The sequence below is a fragment of the Dendropsophus ebraccatus genome, chromosome 7 (genome assembly GCF_027789765.1).
Source record: "Dendropsophus ebraccatus isolate aDenEbr1 chromosome 7, aDenEbr1.pat, whole genome shotgun sequence".
Classification (NCBI taxonomy): Eukaryota; Metazoa; Chordata; class Amphibia; order Anura; family Hylidae; genus Dendropsophus; species Dendropsophus ebraccatus.
In genome coordinates, this window is record NC_091460.1 from 65818261 (window position 1) to 65839049 (window position 20789).

General features: G+C 41.2%; 1 protein-coding gene across 1 annotated transcript in view; it reads left to right on the plus strand.

Moving 5' to 3' along the window:
• Positions 1-1031: 1031 nt before the first annotated feature.
• The window catches only part of SLC7A2 (solute carrier family 7 member 2), a 73505-nt gene continuing 53747 nt past the window's right edge, over positions 1032-20789 (plus strand). The window contains exon 1 of the mRNA XM_069977689.1: positions 1032-1217. The gene's annotated coding sequence lies outside the window, so the exon portion shown is untranslated. The remainder of the gene's footprint in view (positions 1218-20789) is intronic.

The window sequence follows — 20789 nt, forward strand, 5'->3', positions numbered from 1 at the left end:
ATAACACTGAATACCTTAGTTGCTGCATCCATGGACCGCATCATAAGACCGGAAATGACACGCGACACGTGACCGCGTCACATGACCGCGTCATTCCCGGAAACCCGGCGCCGGAACTGCCACTCAACGAGCGTCATCCGGAGCGAGGTTGTATGTGCGGTCATATGACATCCCGCAGGTCAGCTGACCAGCTCGGAGTCACATGACCGCACACAATGTAAACATGGCCCTATGTCGAATGGACATTACCCGTTTGCAGTCTTAATGTTACATCATGTGTGCAATACAAGAAAAGGACAACATATATATCCACAATAAAGAAAAAAAGATGGAGAGAATCTTCATGGATGTTTCCCAGTAGTAGTGGGATAATGTCACGGGAAGAGTTATATAACTGGGTGTCATCAGCAAAGAGATGGTACTGAAAGCCGAATCTGCTGATTGGGAAGGAAACCAAGAGATGGCAGAATTCATAGCAATAGCAAGGAGAGGATGAGATACAGCTTTGGAGAGATCCAGTAGAATTCTGCCGCCAGGAGATCATTTTATATTAATATTTTTCGAGGTGCTGGCTTAGAGGGAACAGTCAATGGGAGCCCCACTCACGAGCTACAAAGGGAATACTGAATGTTACAGGACCAAAGCTGGCATGTAGCCCCAGCTATGGGCCCAGTGGAGTGCAATCAGGGGCTTGGTGGGAATAATAATTTTGTTGTTCCTTGCTTTTCTATAGGTTGCCTGTAATAATATAAGCAATGACTGTTCGGTCTATGGAAGCTTCTGCAGTGCAATTACATGGGATGTGTATCTTCACTTCCTCCCTATTGGAATGCAGTCTTCTCCAGCCCTGGAAGGCAGCGTTACTTTTGTACAGTGTATGTGAGAACAGTTTGCTTCTGTCAGAGCTAACTTTATGTCCAATGAAATCCACATCTGCCAAAGAACCAAACCAAAGGCGGATCCCTGTGCAGCTCATTGCCATTGGTGTGAATGTGCTCAGTGAGTGAGTGCGCCTCCCTCTCCCCCACCTCTAGATTTCCATGCTGCCTGTCAGACACCCAACACCCTGTAGCTGTATATGCTGTGTGCAGCCCCTGTGTAACGTGGTGCCTGGCTCCTGCCAGATCAAGCTGCTAAAAACAATCCCTGCAAGAATCCTATACTGCATAGACAGAGAGAAGAGGAGACCTTAGCAAAAGAAGAACACCCTCTAAACTGTAAGTTCTCTTCTAGATTTCACTCTCATTGCAGCTTAAAGGGCTCCTGGCATTGAAAGGGTGAAGATCTTTAGGGAGGTGTGTCTGCTGGGAAGGAGTTCCCTTACATATTTGGGATGAGCCCATAACTGCACACACATGCACTATATACAGACTGAGCTCCTACTGGCTGCCTGCTTGTCAACCAACTTGTCATTTGTGTGATTTGTAGTTTTGCATAGGACTGCATATAAAACCTCTATATTATCATATATCATTACCATATTATCATATATCAAGGCACAGTATTGCAGCTACAAATACCTAAATGGAAAAATCAGCTATGCTACATTTGCAATGCGGAAAATGCATTGGTAGATTGTGAAGGGATTAATAGGACCTGTTCACACACAGCACTTTCTCTGAGCTTAGAAGAAAGGAGTGATTGCAGTTGTATGGAGATTTACATTTACTTATTATTAAAAATCCTTTTATATTGTAGCATTAGATATACTGTTTCTTGCTGTAAGGGTAAGGTCACACACAGTAGATTGCACATGTTACAACATGTGGATGAGATTCTGTATCCACCTGCCTGTTACTGTACTCTGTTTCTGATTCTACCTGCACATTTCTGTCCTTCAATGATCCTACTGTATATACTGTGAAGTAGATTATAGCAATGCAGGAACGGTAGCCAAATATACTGTATATGCTATTGTTTGATCCCTGTAACAAACTTCTGTTGTTATGTTGTCATTGACAGTAGGGCACAATGTGTCCAGTGGATTTGATTCCAATGATATATAAAGAACTTCTTGCGATTGGCATACAGTATACTTGGGTTCTATACTGGATAAATTTTGTTGCACAAACCTAATTTATGTTCTTGTAGGTGCAGCATTTACATATTGGGGGAGGTTAAACAATGTGTTTTTGCCTATATTTTGCCATTATATGTGCCAAACGGTTGGTGCCTACGTGGTGCAAAATGTGGCAGCATGTTCTAGACATGTTGCTGAAGCAGACGTGCTGTGCCCGGAGCACCTGCTTCTGTTTTTCACCTTCACAACAGGACCTGACTCAGCAGAAAAAAATGACTTGAAATAGGACAACCTGTGCCAAAATCTTGATGCAAAATATTGGTGCAAAGTAAGCCAAGCATTAGGCGCTGTACAGTTACATAAGAATGTCTAACATGTCTGACAAGTTGCGCCAATGTCATCACAGGAGCCACTGTAAAACATTTGGTGTATCCTGTACTCCCTGATCTGTTTTCTCTGTCTAAATAAGATAAGTAAATCTGCCCCAATGTGTCTTATTAGTAAAAGAAAGATGTGTCTCATATATGGGGGTCCAGAGCACCATCAACCTGTAAAGGAGAACGAAAGTGTTCTGCGATTACCTACTATACATTATTTTTTATCAAGACTGGCATACTCTTATTGGACCGCACACACAAGTCTACAGGAGCAGGTGAAGACTTCTGCCATGGTGTAAATCATGATAAATTAGGGGTGGGAGGAAGCTACACCTCCTCCATGCCTTGGTACACCCCCTGTCCACCCATTAGGTGAATGGGGCTTACGACAATGACAAGGTACAGATCTGTGCACAAACAGGTTGGTTTGCACAAATATCTGCACCTTTTCCGTTGTTTACGTCAGGGCACATAATAATAAACGTGCCCCATCATGTCTATGGAATGAATTCCAGTATTTGTAATGATCAATAAGCAGGTAGTTTATGCTTTGTTCACACTAGTCTCATGTTGTCAATTTATAACTGGTCCAGGACAGATATGCAGCATCAGATATTATATAATAAAACATGTGACTAATATAGGGCTACATGCACACATTCTCAATTGTGGACAGAATATGGACCCATTCATTTTTATGGCACCATACACATGCCTGTAGGTGTTACAGGTCCGTTCTGGACCATGATTTGTGCTGGAAAAAATACTGGCAGGCCCTAGTATGAACCGTAGTTGTGGTATTGATTACCTATTCTCAATGAATGGGTCCATGCAATTGCAAACAGTTATGGATGAACATTCGTAATGCTATCAATAGCTGAAGGTCCACGGCTGCGGACAGCTCTGTGGTTGTGTGGATGTAGCCTTAGAGTCTACATTTTTTTTACAACAAGTATTCATTAAAAATGTAGATTAATATTGCATGAAGCACCATGTTTGATGTGTATGACATCAAATGTGTAGATGGCATATACACCAGATATGTCCATAGACTATCATGGGCCAGAAATACAGCTAGAGCTTCCTTTAGACATACCACTGGCCAGAATATCTTTTAACTGTATTCGAAAGTGTAATGAGGTAATAAGTTTGGCTTACTCAGACTTGCTATATGAAGTATATGAGTATTGTGGTGTCAGGCATGAGATTGAGTTTTCAGTGTGAATAGGAAACAAGCAGTGCCCCTATTATCTATAGCTAAAATAATCTTTATTTTAATTTAAAAAAAACACACACATCTCAGGAGATATTTCTGCATATCAATGATTTACATTGAACAGTAGGATTGACTATGCTTTCAAATGCAAGAGTATCATAGAAAAAGGAGTCCATATTAATGGATGTCTTTTATATTGGGATTATCATAGTTTTTATGTGGGCAAAGCCAACGAATAAGTCTATTGTAGCAGTTGATTTAGAGACGTTGTTAATCTTGTGCCTGAGAAAAGTCTACGTCTGTTGATTATGCAATGCTCTTATCTATGGATTACACTTCAGGTGTTGCTTCACAAGTAACGTATATGTTTGGTAAGGGTGGACAGATCAAGACAATAGCCTTGGTTGGTTCACGCCACTGACTGTGGTCGAACGAACGGACTATCTAAAGTGTATGGGGACCTCCTGACTGATGGCATCAGGGGAGAGAAAGATCAGACATGTTGGGCTTCAGCTGTCTGGTAACTACTTACCCCTCCTCTCTCTATTCAGAATATATGACTGATCAGCTATGCTGAATGTTATGTGTTTAGGGAGATCAGAAAAGAAAAGTTATCATCCAAACATTCAGCCAACAACTATTAAAGGAGAAGTCCTGTGAAAATTTTATTAAAGTATTGTATTGCCCCCCAAAAGTTATACAAATTACCAATATACATTTATTACGGGAAATGCTTATAAAGTGCTTTTTTCCTTGCACTTACTAATGCATCAAGGCTTCACTTCTTGGATGAATTGGTGATGTCACGACCCAACTCCCAGAGCTGTGCGGGCTGTGGCTGCTGAAGAGGATGATGGCAGAGGGACACTGAGGGACACTGAGCATCCCTCTGCCATCACCCTCTCCAGCAGGCACAGCCCACACAGCTCTGGGAGTTGGGACATCACCATGTCATCCAGGAAGTGAAGCCCTGATGCAGTAGTAAGTGCAGGGAAAAAAGCCCTTTATAAGCATTTCCTGTAAAAAGTGTATATTGGGGATTTGTATAACTTTTGGGGGGCAATACAATACTTTAATACATTTTTTTGCAGGACTTCTCCTTTAAGGCTATGTTCACACTACGTATGAGTCCGGCCGTAGTTCGTACGGAGCCGTACATGTGCGGCTGAAAGTACGGCTGTGGGAAAAATAGACATGCGGCCGGATTGCGAACATGCGGGCGAACCGCGAACATACGCCCGTAGTACAGTTATGCTTCCCTAGCTTGTTTCGAAGCGATCTGAAACAGGTCATTTACTTGGAAATCTTCGCCCAGCCCAATAAAACACACAGAACCTTTTGGATCTAAAAATCAAGTTCAATTTGGCTGAAATAAGTACTCCGTACGGGACCGCATGGTAATCCAAGGGCGTGAGTTTCAACATTTCCGTCCTCAAACAATGGTCTTGTTCATTTTGCACGGCACCGTATATGATCCGGCCGTAAGCTCATACGTAGTGTGCATTGTGCGGCCGTATATCATATACTTTCAAGCGAACATATCAACCTCAAAACTACGTGCGTATATTCGCGGTTCTCACTACGGCCGGAAACATACGTAGTGTGAACATAGCCTTAGGCTAGGTTCACACGTAACTGTGCGGCTGTATTTTTTATGCGGCTGTAAATGTGCGGATGAAACTACGGCCGTGGGAAAAAAATAGACATGCAGGTGTATAGCCCCCTTTAGACAGCTAAAGCAGAATAATATACAAGAATTAGATATGTATTGTTTTGGAAAAGGTAAATTGTGTCAGCTAATGAGGCGCTGATACTGGTTCCTAAAATTGAGAAGCAGGACAATTACAATATTTTACCATAGTCTCAGATGCCAAAATAAAGCAAAATTTACAGACTGTATATCAGTTCTTTCCTCTGGCCTATAATATTGCACAACTGATGACCCTTGATCAACTGCCGAGGAGATCCTGGCTAAAGCTTAGCAGCACGGTCCAGGCAATTTTTAGTATGCAATTGATTTTGCTGAATAAGGGGGTAAATGGTTGTACAGGTGGGGGTCCCGGGTATCGGTAGCTGGAATATGAGTGACTGATGACCCATCAAATATTTAAGGCAATATAGCAAACTCTTAGCTAACACATTAGATAAAAGTAGGTTAATGCTAAACAACTGTTGACAAACAATCCTGTGATGAACAGTCTTTTCGTAGACACAGCCATACACATTTTAGTTCATTTTGCCTGTTAAAGTGGTTTAAACTGCCCATGCATGATCGATGACATCCGGTGGAGGACAAGCAATCGCTAGGAGTATTCTGGGAATGTTCTTTCTCAACATCATTCGTGAAGAAAAGATCTTTCTCGTATGAAAAGTCTTTCACCTGACTGTTGTCCGAACATTTCCAACATAGCCGAAAAATGTATTTATACTGTGCTCAATACGTGAAGCAACGAACTATTCAATGTCACGTTCTTGGTGACTATTTGCTAATATGGAGATAATATAACCATAATCTGAATATACTATGGTTGACTGATCCTCAGTCTTTACCATTCTTTGTGTTCTGCTTTATTAATATCTGTCTGGGTCTTTATTCTTTACATATTGGACCAAAATAGCTCAATGCTAATGTGTAAAACCATACAAGGGGATGTAACATCTTTGATCTTGGTGCCAGTAATGTTTTCTGGAGACGTACATTGTGCTGGCAGCGATATATCATTATTAAAGTTTAGGTTTTTGACATAAATCTTCTTTACTGCTGGGAACCAAAATCACGTACCCATAGGCTATGTTCCCACAATGTGAAAATAAGGGCAAATGACAGGCGTTGTGGCCCTTATTTTTCATTGTGGGAACCTAACTATACCCTGCAACCTTAAAAAAGGACATAGATTAATAGAATTACTTTTGTTATGTTAATAAAGCCACAACTTTAATAATAAAACTTAATTTATAACATCTACAGCGCTAATCTTGAACAGATGTTATAGGTGCAAACTGTCGATCAAGTTTGCTTTGATCCAACCAATTGCATTCAACCAGAATCCACAATATATGTCAAGGAAGACGAAGACCCAAGAAGTTTTGTATAAAGAGGGGTGTGAAATCGGGGAGGGGGGGGGGGGGGTCCATTTCCCATTGGCAGTTACCCACCAGGCCACTAACACCAGGAAACTACACAAAAGGAGAGGGGCAAGAAGAATTACATAACTACACTGCACTAGTGATTATCCAAGAGGTCAAGCAGTCAGGGGCCCTTTTAACAACCATTACAGCGCCCATGATTTTTGCTCATATTGTGTTACAATATTTTGTGACGCTTTCCTCTGTATTGTACATAGAAATGGGTGACCTAACTTGACCTAAACATTTTTCCAGCTAAAAGCAACTTCAACAACGCCCTTCTCATTCCATTTACAACGCCTAACATTCATTTATTATACACCATTAAGAGATGATTGTAATGAACAATAACTGAAAACTACTGAATTGCCACCAATGATGGTCATTTAAAAATAATAGAGCCTTAGCTGTGCATGTATTTTAGTAGTGATATAAGGCTGCCACATTCTCATTATTGGTTCTTTTTTATTACGATGTGATCAAAACTGAAGGCTGGATGCCTTGAAACCCCCTCCCCTCTATGAGGCGGCTCCATTGATTCTAATGGGGATAGGGACTCGTCGCATTCTCAAGAAAAGGGACCTGAGTCCAACAAATAATGAGTGGAGTGGTGGTGGGGATGTTTTACCTGCAATCAATTCTAATGTGAGATGTTCTTGAGATACAGAAGCTGAGTGTTCCAGTGGTCTGACCCCCTGCAACTAGACATATTTACTGCAGACATTATGGACGCTGAAATTAAGGATCACCTTAATTTAATTATCATTGGTCCATTTTTTGTGTATCCTCAAAAAATACTGATTACGGATGCACTATGGATGAATTTTTTGTGGATCGCAGACAATGATTGCGGACAGAGGGACACATTTACTAACAATGCATCAATTTTAAACCATTATGCTGTTGTTTTTCATTCAATAATGTGGCACATGCCCAATGGTTTAGCCGACCATCCCGCCACTCTAGAAGTGGCTGGTTTTTACAATAGAAAATCCTTCAAAAAATGAGTTTGCTTAGTAAATCTGTCGGTTGTAGCAGGCTTTAAAGGACACACATATGACACATATATGACACACCCGGTTTCAGAGAAAAATGACAGGTTTTTCAGGTTTTTGGACAAATTGGGGGAGATTTATCAAAGGGTGTAAAATTTAGACTGGTGCAAACTGCCCACAGAAACCAATCACAGCTCCTCTTTCCTTTCACCAGAGCTGGAAGCTGAGCTGTGATTGGTTGCTGTGGGGAGTTTGCACCAGTCTAAATTTTACACCCTTTGATAAATCTCTACCATTGTGTCATATACCTTTAGTAAATGTGTCGGTCTACTAAGAGTTGAAAAAAAAAAATTGACAAAAACTCGACCTTTTGCTGCTGGGAAAACCTTAGTAAATCATTACCATAAATATATGGCCCTAAAATACTACTGAACGTGTGAAAGTAGACTACCACAAAAAACTGTACATGCACCCCACACCCTCTAAGCTCACATTGTATGTTTCGCTGTGGGAATGTTTAATGGGAATGAAAAGGTAAACATTTGAACTGCTTAGAGTAAGGGCTTTATTACACAGACCATTACCACATACTCTATGTGTTTGACTTCCCCACTGACAATTCTGGTGCCTCTAATTTTTGTGGCAACAATACAAATAATGTGCACCGTGTCTAATTTATTGTTCCCCATTATAAGCCTTCAGATGTCAATCTTGCAGCCTTAATATAAACTACATTGTCAACAATTTTTAATATTACTTTAAAATTTTCAGCATACAGATTGCATACACTAAAAGGGTTTTATGAAGAGTGCTTAGCTCCTCCTTCTCTATGTCGTGAAACTTTCATGTTATGTACGGAAGAAAGGCTGAAGACGGTATTTCCCTGCTTTCTATGTAATATACTGGATTGTTTCCATTTTCTCTGCGTTGTTAATAAATTTGGAAGTTTGTCGCTGCAGAGCGTGTGCACAATGACAAGTATACAGTACATACAACAAACAGCAAAGTCAGAGGAAACATGAGAACAAGAATACTTGCTGTGTTACAATAGCATTAGTGAAGAGTAGTAAGTCATAGTAAAAATGGTCTGCTTTTACATAATGAGTAACTATTGTGTTACTGGAAATGTTAAACACAATGGCACACAGAAGACATTTTTTGATGACAATGAAATGGAGAAATAGTAGCACTTCTAATACTGCAGACTACACATTCATCACTTAAGGTAGCATAATGTCAGTGCTCTTGAGCTACAATTCTTCTATAAAGTTTCTTATTGACGGCTACATTATTCTTCATCCTTAGAGATAAACAAGAGCTATTTCATGTCAGAATAGGTGCAAAAATTAAAATATCTTATGAGGATTGAAGAGCTCACTGTGGAAGAGATGGGAGAAGGCATCCACTTCTTACTCATCTGAAAACAATGGATCACTTATTAGGACACCCTAGAACCTCAGATGGTGCATTGGGGTCTAGCTGATGAAGCTCCCATTACTCTCCTTTTCTAACCACTCTTCCTTCCTTTCTTCTTTTTTTTCTCTCCAGTATTCTATTTTTCCATTTTCAGATTCCCTACAATCATACAGTACATGGATCCCCTATCCTATGTTATTGGCCAGTCTACCACTTTAGTGGACCTGACTTCTATGGTAGTAATTTGTGAAAGTACCCATTTGTCGATATAATAGAGGGGACCATGTACTTGAGCAGGGAACCACTATAAAGAACTCTTCTCTCTTACGAGTACCTAGTGTACAGCACCTGTGCATTGCATGGACGGACTATTATTTTAACGGGAACTATACAATGCTTTATATTAGCTGTGGTATCTATCAGTTACTGCCAGATTCCCCCACAAATAACAGACAACCTGGAGCCCATGCATTGGGACACTTTATGATCAGCTTATTTTCAATGGGCCCAACATGAAAAAGAAGCAACTGCCCAAACCGGATAACCCTATAAAAACCATAACTTTTTACTACAACACAGCCTATTCAGAAATGACACAGTGGTTTAGCCAGTCCATTCCCAGCAATCAGCTTGTCTCTGCAGGACCCACACTCTTTTATTATGTAAATCCCTTTGAACTTAACCTAGTTACACATCCAACTAGCGTTCTACTGTAGTCTATGTACAGTAAATCCCCTGTTTGCATTTGTCTCCCTACTCCCAAGTTACTTGGCGGAATATGCCTATTCCCTTCAGGGTGACAAAGAAAAGCATACTTTATTGAATTGACATGAAGGAAATAATACCTCTAATCATTCAGAGAATTATAAAGCTGCTTACTCAGAACACAGACAATCCCTTATGGAATGTACTCATTTCATGAATACTCACACGTTGGGCTGTTTCTGGGGTTACCAAGGCACTTCTAATCCATACTAATATTTTACTACTTGTATTATAACCGTGCTGTTTATATTAGAGGAAAGGTTACTGTACAGTAGTCACTATGGGACATTGACCAACCCAACAAAATACAAAGTTAAAGAAACATTAAGCATCATTTGAATAGTTTATCATTTAAACTAAAGGCATTAGGTTATTAAGACTCTACATTTTGTGACCAATGAGGGCATAGATTGTATTGTACATCATTGATAGTAAAACAGATTAATATTATATGAATAAATAAGATCGCATTCATATCAACGTCACAACTATGCAGATTTATTATAAAAATATGAATAAAGGAATATATGATATTTGGATGCAAGTCCATATCTAGCACACCAACCAGATGCATCAAGTGCACATGCGGCCAATGTGCACTTGATGTTTATATTCTGACTGATATTCCAGGCTATCTTTCCTTCCAGGAAAGTAAAAAAAAAAAGATTTTATGAAAGTTATATTCCCATTTTATACTGTATGCATATGTATGGAAAGCTGAACATTTTAGCTTTGTAGATATTTCCAAAAAAATCTTTCCTACTATTTTACTTATAATTGTGGCTTTGCACATTTTAGAAACAGCATAAGCTGCTTTAGAATATGGTTATACATGGATCTAAGCCCTCTCCTCCATGATCAGTGTCTTACCTCACAAAGGCTCTTCTGGATGAATGGGGAAAAAACTTTCAAAAACAAATATTTCAGAAAGCATTCCCGGATGAGTCGAAGAAGTTATTAAAGCGAGGACCAACTTCATAATAATACCTATGGATTTAGACTGGAATGTCCTAAAAGCTCCTGTAGGTGTAATGTGGAGGTGTCCATATAGGATGGATGGATAGATAAGATAGATAGGAGATAGATTAGATAGATAGATAGATAGATAGATAGATAGATAGATAGATAGATAGATAGATAGATAGATAGTGCTGTGGTGATTCTGCAGTTGTATAGTGGTCTTCACCTGTGGTCGTAATGGTGCGTACTGCGTAATTCAGCATATCTCTTTGATTGCCACATTTATTGCTTTTTATATAGCGATCCATAAATAAATATGCGGTACAGCAGTTGAGGTGTCATATTTCAGGCAAGCAGGGTGTGTGCAGCAGAGAAAGAGGCATTCCTCTGATAATTATGTTGAATCTGAAATCTAGCTCTGATGGTATTGGGGTGGTGGTGGGAAGAAGGGCTCCATTCTATCCACTCCATTGTGCTGTGAGCTTTGGGTATCTCAAACTTGACCAAGACTCCTGAAAAATGTTACTGTGAGGCTGCTCTTACAGAGGACAGTTTAGCTTAGTTTTTGTAGCAGCTTGGTGGGGCTCATAATGAAATAGATAATATGAAGAATAGATGCTGCTGCTTCTCTTTTTTTTCTATTTTGAATGTATTCCACACCCAAGTGTGAGTACAAGTAGCAGCTGTTCTGTATTCTTATACAAGCAAATTGGAGAAATGTTCTGTTATTATAAAGAAATGCCTGCCTTTCAGACTCATGATCCACCTAAATTAATCATTAAACAATTTAAATAAATAAATTAAAAAAAACAGCTGTCTAGTAACTCACCAAGACATCATGTTGCAGCTGCCCATAGAAGCCTATGGGGAAGGGAGAGTGAGGTGGAGACTGTCAGAGAGGCTGCAGAGAGAATACAGGAAATTATAAGTATTAGATCTCACACCACTGATGACAGTTTACACTGCTCAGTATTCCTATATAAAGTATCTAACTGCTGCTTCTCAGAATGTGCTATATATAGGAGTGCAGGATCTCCTCTTCTGTTTATATTCTGTGTATGGAAGACATCATAAAGGTTAGGCACTACCCTCTAACTCAGAGACAAGAGAAAATTAAAGTGAAACTATCAGCAGGTTAGACTAATCTAATCTGCTTCCTATTGCACACAGGGCGCGTAGCCCCTCCCCCAGTACTCTAAACGGCCTTACTAGCTAGGCGATTAAACTACAAACTGCACGAAAACAGCGTAGAAGATTAAGGTAAGAGGCTATATAACAATAAGGAGCTATCAGCAGGTTAGAATCATTTAAACTACTGATAGTTTCCCTTTAAGGCTATGTTCACACAACGTAAAACTACGGCTGTAGCTCTCACCGCAGAACTACGGCCGTAGTTTTGCGGTGTGGAAAATAGTCTTATTGTAAATGGGATCCCGGCCGGAGCGTACACACTTCGTATACGCTCCGGCCAGGATCCTGTGTGGCGCCGGAAAAAACTGACAGGTCAGTTTTCTGCGGCCGGAATTCAGTGAATTCCGGCCGCAGAAAGCCCTGTCAGTTCACACAGTGAAGCAAGCGGCTCCGGCCGCTTGCTTCACTGTGGGCTATGGGAAGCTCTGATGCGGGCGCACGCTGATGCGCCCGCATCAGAGCTCTGCGGCCGGAGATGATCCAGCCAGAGACCGGCCGGTCTCATACAGAGTGTGAACATAGCCTAAATATGAAACTTGCAGTGGGTAAAGAGGTATGCTTTCATACACAAGATAATTTTATAGGATTTGGAGCCCTGGTTTTCATACATAGAGCTCCAAATCACCACCTCCCCGTTACACAGTAAATGGTCATATCTGGACTCCTTGTTTGATGTTACTCCAAGGCAGCCCTTCTCTTTAACGTTGTCCAAATTTCCCATTTAAATATACAGTAGTTTATTATTTGCATAGTATTAAAAGTGACAAGTCCTTGTCTGAGGTTAGCTCTTTTCAATATAACTATATTCAGATCCTTGTATTGGAAGTAGTTAGGTTTATTGGTCTTATTTTTATATCGCACAGTAACCCCCAGTATATATCCTTGTACATTAGAGTGCAAACACCCAGCTAATTTGTTGTTTCATGCTTATTCTTTATATGGGCCCATTGGTAAACTCTTTAAATTGGTCCATATGGGAAGATTCATCCATGCATTCATTTTCAGGTTAGTTAAACAGGACAATTTCTCTTTGTTGATCTTTCTGTGCTATAACAGATGGCTAGCACTTAGTTAAGTGAACCAAATAAGAAAGGAGCAATATCTGCACTTAATAACAGCCAATGTCGCACAATTGTCCCCAGCGGTATACGTGACGTGAATTCTCTCCATTAATGTGTCATGAGTGATCTTTTCTAAACCCCAATGGGAAACTACATTGTGTAAATACATTAAGTCCACACCAATTTATACAAGCCTACATTACTGAGCTCTCATATTCACATTAGATTCTGTGTTTTTCAAAAAATTTGTACAAAATATAGATAGATTTCAGCTATACGCTGTGGGTATACATCAAGATACTGACAAAAAGGTATTCCGACTTGTAAGGTGGCTTAATTAAAGGTTTTAATAGACTGAGTGTATTTTAGTTTCAGGACATATACGTTTTATTTTTGGCATCTATTTGTAGTCCACCAAAAGCTTTTGTGACCCTCAAATAAAAATACATGACAGCATAAAATAGACCAAACATTTTTTTAAAGTTTTTATTACAGTATTTAGCTGAAATGCAAATAGCACCGGAGGGATTGGATAGTACTGTCAAATAGCACTGTCAAATTGTCTTACTAGGCTGATCCAGTGAAAACTCATGCACTGTATTTATTGATTAGTTTGCTAAGAAAACAATACAAAATTACACCAAAAAGTTATAGGAAAGGTGTTTGGGGGGTTCTTATGTATGTATAATAAAGAGAATCTTCAGCGGCACTCACCTTATATTACAGCTGTATTTCAGTATCAACGCGCTAACAGGAACATGGACGGACGCTCTCTCCCGGCCCGGTGTGAGTGTCCTTCCGTGTTCCTGTTAGCGTGTTGATACTGAAATAAAGCTGTAATACACGGTGAGTGTCGCTGAAGATTCTCTTTATTATACTAATGTATGGATTCTGCACAAAAGCTGAGCACCACCAACACCACTGTAGATGTGAACAGTGTCTTCGGCAGAGCCACTACACTGTATGCTGGGTTCAGTAGTGGCGGCGATAAGACATATTTAGGAAGTAAAGCTAGTTACCTGACCTATGTCCAGAATAAGAAGCGGTGGACTTAACAGACAAATAATAATAAGCAAATCATCTGTAACTATTTTTTGCCTCATCACAGAGAGCAGATGAGATTATTCAGGTAGTTCAATAAAGCAATACTACTAGAAACATTGAGTCATGTACAAGCTGCTTCTTTTAGCTATGTAAATGATAGCATAGGTTGATAAACAGGAACACAAATGACAGCACATGACTCTGGTTGTACGTGAATTTTCACCGAGGCACGTCTTGTGTTGTGCACATTCCATCTACCTACAGGTATGTTATAAAAAACAACTTGTTCTCTACCAAAAAAAACATAACAAAACATTTTTGCAGTAAAAAAGTGGGATGATGTCAGCACCTTAACGAGACAGCATTAAATCATAATATTTCTTAAAATACAACAAAATTTATATCTTCTATTAAAGCATACCCGTCATTTAACTTTTCTGAATAAGCTGTCCTGTATGTACATGAGGAATAACACAATTTCTGGTCGCTATATAACTCTGTCCATTGGTGGTCCTCCGTGTGCTGCACCATCTCTGAATAAACATGACATAGAGTTGTGCCTATATTGTTGCACAACTCCACTAGGTGTTTCCTTGCATGTGCATCCTAGTGTTTCAGACTGTCTACCTACTACACCAGGAAAGCGCCCCCCTCTCTTTCCCCTTGTTTTTTATAACTTCTATATGGCATATCTTAATTGTTTTCCCCTCTGCGGGTTCCATGTATACTTTTCAATTGTAACTAGTGGTAAAACCTAACTTTTATGAAGTCCCCTGCTGCATCCACTATACACACACAGACTAGATTACTCTATATATTTATAGTATACCTGAGGGAGAAGCGACAGTAGCAGCGGCGGCATATGAACATTACAGAGCAGTGGTGGACAGTCTAATGCCCCTATTCCACGGGCCGTCTAGAGGACCAAACGAGCGTTCTCAGCGCTCGTTTGCTCCTCGTTCCCCGCTCGATGCCGCCGCTATTCAGCGTGGCTGCAGCGAGCGGGTGAGTGCGGGAGGAGCGGCCGGGACCTGCGGGGGGGCTGCCCGGGTGATCGCTGATCGTCCGGGCAGCCCATAGGATATAGCAGCGTCTGCTGCCAATGCTCCTATTCAACGGAGCGACGGCAGAAGATCGCTGCTATATCAGTCGCTTGTTTTTCGACATGTTGAAAAACAAGCAACTGCAACGATCAGCCGACATGAACGATGTTGGCTGATCGTTGCACTCTATTCCATGGGGTGATTACCGTCCGTACCGGCCGAATACAGACGATAATCGTTCCGTGGAATAGGGCCTTAAGCTGTGAATCAAGCTCTGGGGTAATATCCATTACCTCTAATTAGCTTGTGTAGTCTCTTTGCAGTCTCTGTTTATCTCTGCTCTCTGAAATCCCCCACTCCCGTTTTGCAGCTTGTAATCTGACCGCTCAGTGTGTTGCTAGTCTGTCTTGTAAACACAGGACAGAGTTGAGCTGGTTTTCAGAGTGAATAAAAGTTTAGTAGAGTGAGGTAAAGAAGCTTGATGATTGTAAACATAAGTTCCCTGATAACATATATTACAGAGTTTCAGATATTTGCACCAGATATAATTAATGATAAAACTCATTCCTTGTGTACAATAATAAGAGACAAATGGAAACAATAGTTTCATAACATGATCATTGGTATGAGGCAATTCAGCTGCTGTTTGGTGCCTTAGGGTGCCTTTACACAAAGAGATTTATCTGACAGATTTTTAAAGCCAAAGCCAGGAACAGACTTTAAACTGAGAACAGGAAAAGACTGGAGAACAGAAAAGGAAAGACTGAGATTTCTTCTCTTTTCAAAACCATTCCTAGCTTTGGCTTTAAAAAATCTGTCAAATAAATCTCTCTGTGTAAGGGCACCCTTAGGCCACCTCCCCATTCCGTGCGGGTTTAGTTATGTGATCATTTTATTACCAGAGTCATTACGCATGCCGCAATACTAAATATGTGTACTATTATTATTATTATTATTATTTACTTATATATATTATTATAGTTTTATTTACTGTAATACTTTATTTTACTGTCCCACCATGGGGACATTACTAGCCTCCTGGTGTCATAGCAAGCATTGGGGCTGTGCGATTCTCCCTCCATTCCACACTATAGGTGCTGCCATCAGCCTGATCGCAGCACTTATAGTGTGAACTGCGGCGACCTGCGCTCGGCGCAGGTCGTTGCTATCACTGACCACCGGGACCCACCGCGGGATGGGACAGGCGCAGCGCAGCTGTCCTTGAGCGGCAATGCACCGCAAAAAAGGACGTACAGTTACGCCCTTGGTCTCTAGTGGGTTAATTAATTGGTAAAACATCAATTTTATTATCCCTGCACCTAGGCATAGAACACAAAAAAGTCACAAATTTTTGCACATACCGGCTTGGCATGGAGGGAGTGTGGCCTAATCCTGTGTCCAATTTACCACCATGATGCAATCAGGCGTAACTCATGGTAAATATTAAAGTCAGCGTCCAACTGGGGCTGCACCATGGCAGCTTGAGGTTCCACAGATTTATTGATGGTCATACCAAGGCATATGCCAGGGATCAGTTCCCAGGATTAAATCCCTGTCAATCACAATTCCTATATTTACACCACAGAGGGAGAAATTATTTTTCTTTAAAGAAACCCTTCCAATTTTTACTCAGTAGACATGGTAAAAAAGTTTGTAGAACATTTTGTTATACTCTCCTCATGTTTGTCCTCTGAGTGTTAATGTAGTGTGTATTAATCTTGTTCTGGCAAACCCTATGACAAAAACCATGTAATGTCATCTGTTTTACTCCTGTATTTGGGAGTTTTATTTTCCAGTGCACCAGATGGAGCAATATTTCTTCTAATACTATAATTTCATTTATCTCTCTCTCTCTCTTTTTATTTTATTTTAGAAATTGCAACCATTATGCAGCCCATTAGGATTTGCCACAATTATAGTAATTAAATATCTTACAGATAGTTGCATTCACAGCACCTTACTACTGGTAGAACAGTCTATGTTCTACCTGTTCTGTGTTTGGCTATGTTCACGCAACCTCAAAAAAAGAGAAAAGGCCTCTGCCTTTTCTATTTAAAAACAAGTCCGTTATTGCCGCAATTTAATTGACTTATGCATTAAAGTCAATGGAATGACAGACATCCAATGCACACATGTCTGCGCAGACGTCAAAATAATGATCATGTCAATTAGTTGTTTTTTGTTGTTGTTCACTCACAGTTTTTCTTTTTTCATTGTCCTTTCACTGTTTTTACTATAAATTCTATTGACTTTTCAATTAAATCACACACCCAAAGGCCAATTAGTAACCTAAACTAGAGAAATGTACCAACAGCCGCTATTGCACTGACAGATGGCCAGAAAGCTAAATGACGGATGCCATTTTAGACTCAAAATGACGGACGTAATTTTAATGGGAGCTGACCTGACAGGTTGGCGCTCCCATGCTCCCGCTGATCGGCCCGTCTAATAGGGGCTTTAGAAATAATATTTACAAAAACGTGTTACAGCTGTGGGGTTGTAGGTTGTAATACAAAATAGCATAACATTCATAGCTCCTCCTAGTGTTTGCAAGAATATCATAAGGCTACTCCACTGCTCTTCCCTACTATCACTACACTATCATACTCGTACATCAATCGCCATCTTATATAATTGGTTCTATTGTAAATCTGTGTGTTTTTTCTTCGACCAGCTTAAAGATAGTGACTAAGGACCTTTTCTTACAGGCTGACCTGTTTCCTTAGAAGAGTACCAATCTTTTAGTTCAGCAATTGTTTAAAGAACCTTTATATAGCCTATTGCTGAATCCTACATGTGGTCCTTCCATCATTCATCGGCCACACATGCCCTGTTACACGGGGAAGCGTATGAACAACAATGAATTTTTTAAGCTGCATTTGCTGGTGGTTGGGCTCATTACACAGGGTAATATCATCCTGTTCGGCTGATACTTGTAGGAAGCATGACAGCACTGTTAAATATATGTTGGTACCCTATACGCAGTGGCGGTCTTTGGCACCAAGCACCCCAAGCGATCGCTTGGGGCCCCCAACATCCAGGGGGGCCCCCACGCCCCGCTCTTGTGCTCAAGACCGCTGAACAAGGCCGCTGCCCCGCTCGCTTCTGCCATCTGAACTGTAACTATGAGCGCTCGTAATGAGCGCTCATAGTTACATGCAGCAGCACTGACAGGGCGGGAGACATTGGCTCCCTTTCTGTCAGTCACTCTTGTGGCCGCAGGAAGGGTTTTCCCTGCGGTCATAAGTGGCAGCTTTGTCCTTGTGGTGCCGGCGCTCCAGTGACATCACTGGAGCATCGGCGCCAGGGCAAGGGGAGTGCGGCCTCTTGTGATCGCAGGGAAAACCCTTCCTGCGGCCACAAGAGTGAAGAGAAGAGGAGACACCCGGACCCAGGTGAGTATAAGTGTTTGTTTAATGTGTTACATACTATATGGGAGGGGGAGCACACAGGGGTCTGTTTAACTGGGGGAGCGCACATCGGTCTATATAAATGGGGGGAGCACACAGGGGGGCTATATAACAGGGGGAACACACAGGGGGGCTATAGACTACTGGGGCTTCACAGAGGGGTCTATATACTACTGGGGGCAGCACACAGGGGGTCTATATACTACTTGGGGCAGCAGAATGGGGTCTAAATACAACTTGGAGAGCACACAGGAGGTCTATATCCAAGTGGGGGAGCACACAGGGGGGCTATATACTACTGGGGGAGCACACAGGGGTCTATATACTACTGGTGGGGCACACAGGGGGTCTATATACTACTGGGGGAACATACAGGGGGTCTATATACTACTTGTTAGGCACACAGGTGGTCTATATATAACTGGGGGAGCACACAGGGGTCTGTATACTACTGGGGCAGCACACAAGGGGTCTATATAATACTGGTGGGGCACACAGGGGGTCTATATACTACTGGGGGAACCACACAGGGGGTTTATATACTACTGGAGGAGAACACATGGGTCTATATCCAAGTGGGGGAACACACAGAAGGTCTATATCCAAGTGGATGAGCACACAGGGGGGCTAAATACCCCTGAGGGAGCACACAGGGGGCCTATATACTAGTGGGGGAGCACACAGGTGGTATATACAACTGGGGGCAGCACACATGGGGTCTATATACAACTGGGGCAGCACACAGGAGGTCTATATACTTCTGGGGGAGCACACGGGGGGCTATATATAACTGGGGGAACACACAGGGGTCTATATACTACTGGGGGAAGCAAACAAGGGGTATATACTACTTGGGGCAGGACATAAGGGGTATATACTATTGGGGGCAGCACACAAGGAGTCTATATTACTGGCGGTAGCGCACAAGGGGTATATACTACTGGGGGCAACACACAGCGGTCTATTGTTTTGGAATGCGTGTCGAGGGGGGGGCCCCAGACATAACTTCGCTTGGGGCCCCAGAAATGCCAAGACCACTCCTGCCTATACGCAAGGGGAAATAAATATTAAACAACTAAATGATTTTGGTTATCACGCACTTTCTCTATTACCCATGTATGACCTAATTAACAACCTAATTGTAACATCCCGAACCACCTTACTACTGTCTTTGAAGACAAGACTAATTGTTAATTCATTTCCATCCTTGATTCTAACTTTAGTAGCCAAGTTATTTAGGGATAAGTTTATATGTTTTATGTCGTAAGTATTACACGTTTCTGACCCACATCACTTAACTAAAACAATGTGGGCATTATGTTGTAGCTCTTCCTATTTATACCTTGCAGGGAATAAACATGTGTTAAGGTTCCGATTTTCTCAGCTCTCCTCTATTGTACCAGGATCTTTATTCAAACAAAAATGTCTGCATAAATAAATACAGGTGAGTGTAGAATGGTCCATCTGTACACCCCCCTGTGGTGCTCTTTAAATGGATTGTTTTTTTTTAGATCTAAGTATCCTTTTGACCCAGATCTTACCGACTGATTTAGATATCGGTCATACAAAGGTTTTTCAAAATATTTGATGCTTTCTTCCTATGGAAAAGGATATCTGTTTGGTTTCCCCATGTAGTAGACACAAGACTCATGCTGTCATTGTGTCGCTGCTCTCTGTTACCACCGCTCTCATTAACAACCTCCCAGCAGAGGCATCCACGGCAGGAATTTGTTTCAAGAATGATTCTGGGATTTTCAGGTCTTGAAGGAAATAGCAGATATAGACTATTGTTCTTCTTAATATTCTTGGCACTTGGTCTGACACCCTGTGATTATGTTATCCCTTTAGACCAGAGCTCTTTAAGCTCTCACTGCCCCCTTATGGCACATATGTTTCTGTTACATTTCTGACTGTTTCAAAAATGTTTATCATAGGATTTCATGTTTACAATCTCTTGGAAAAAAAACTTTTGACGTCAAAAGTTTTCATCTGTCAGGTTCTGGGTGTTTAGACCATACCAGCTGTTAGAGCAAGCAGGTAGGGATGGTCCGAACCCTCCGAGGTTCGGGTTAGTACGAACCCGAATGCTCGGCATCAGATTCCCTCTGTCTGCCCGCTCCGTGGAGCGGGTGGATACAGCCGAAGGACCGCCTGGAAAACTGGGA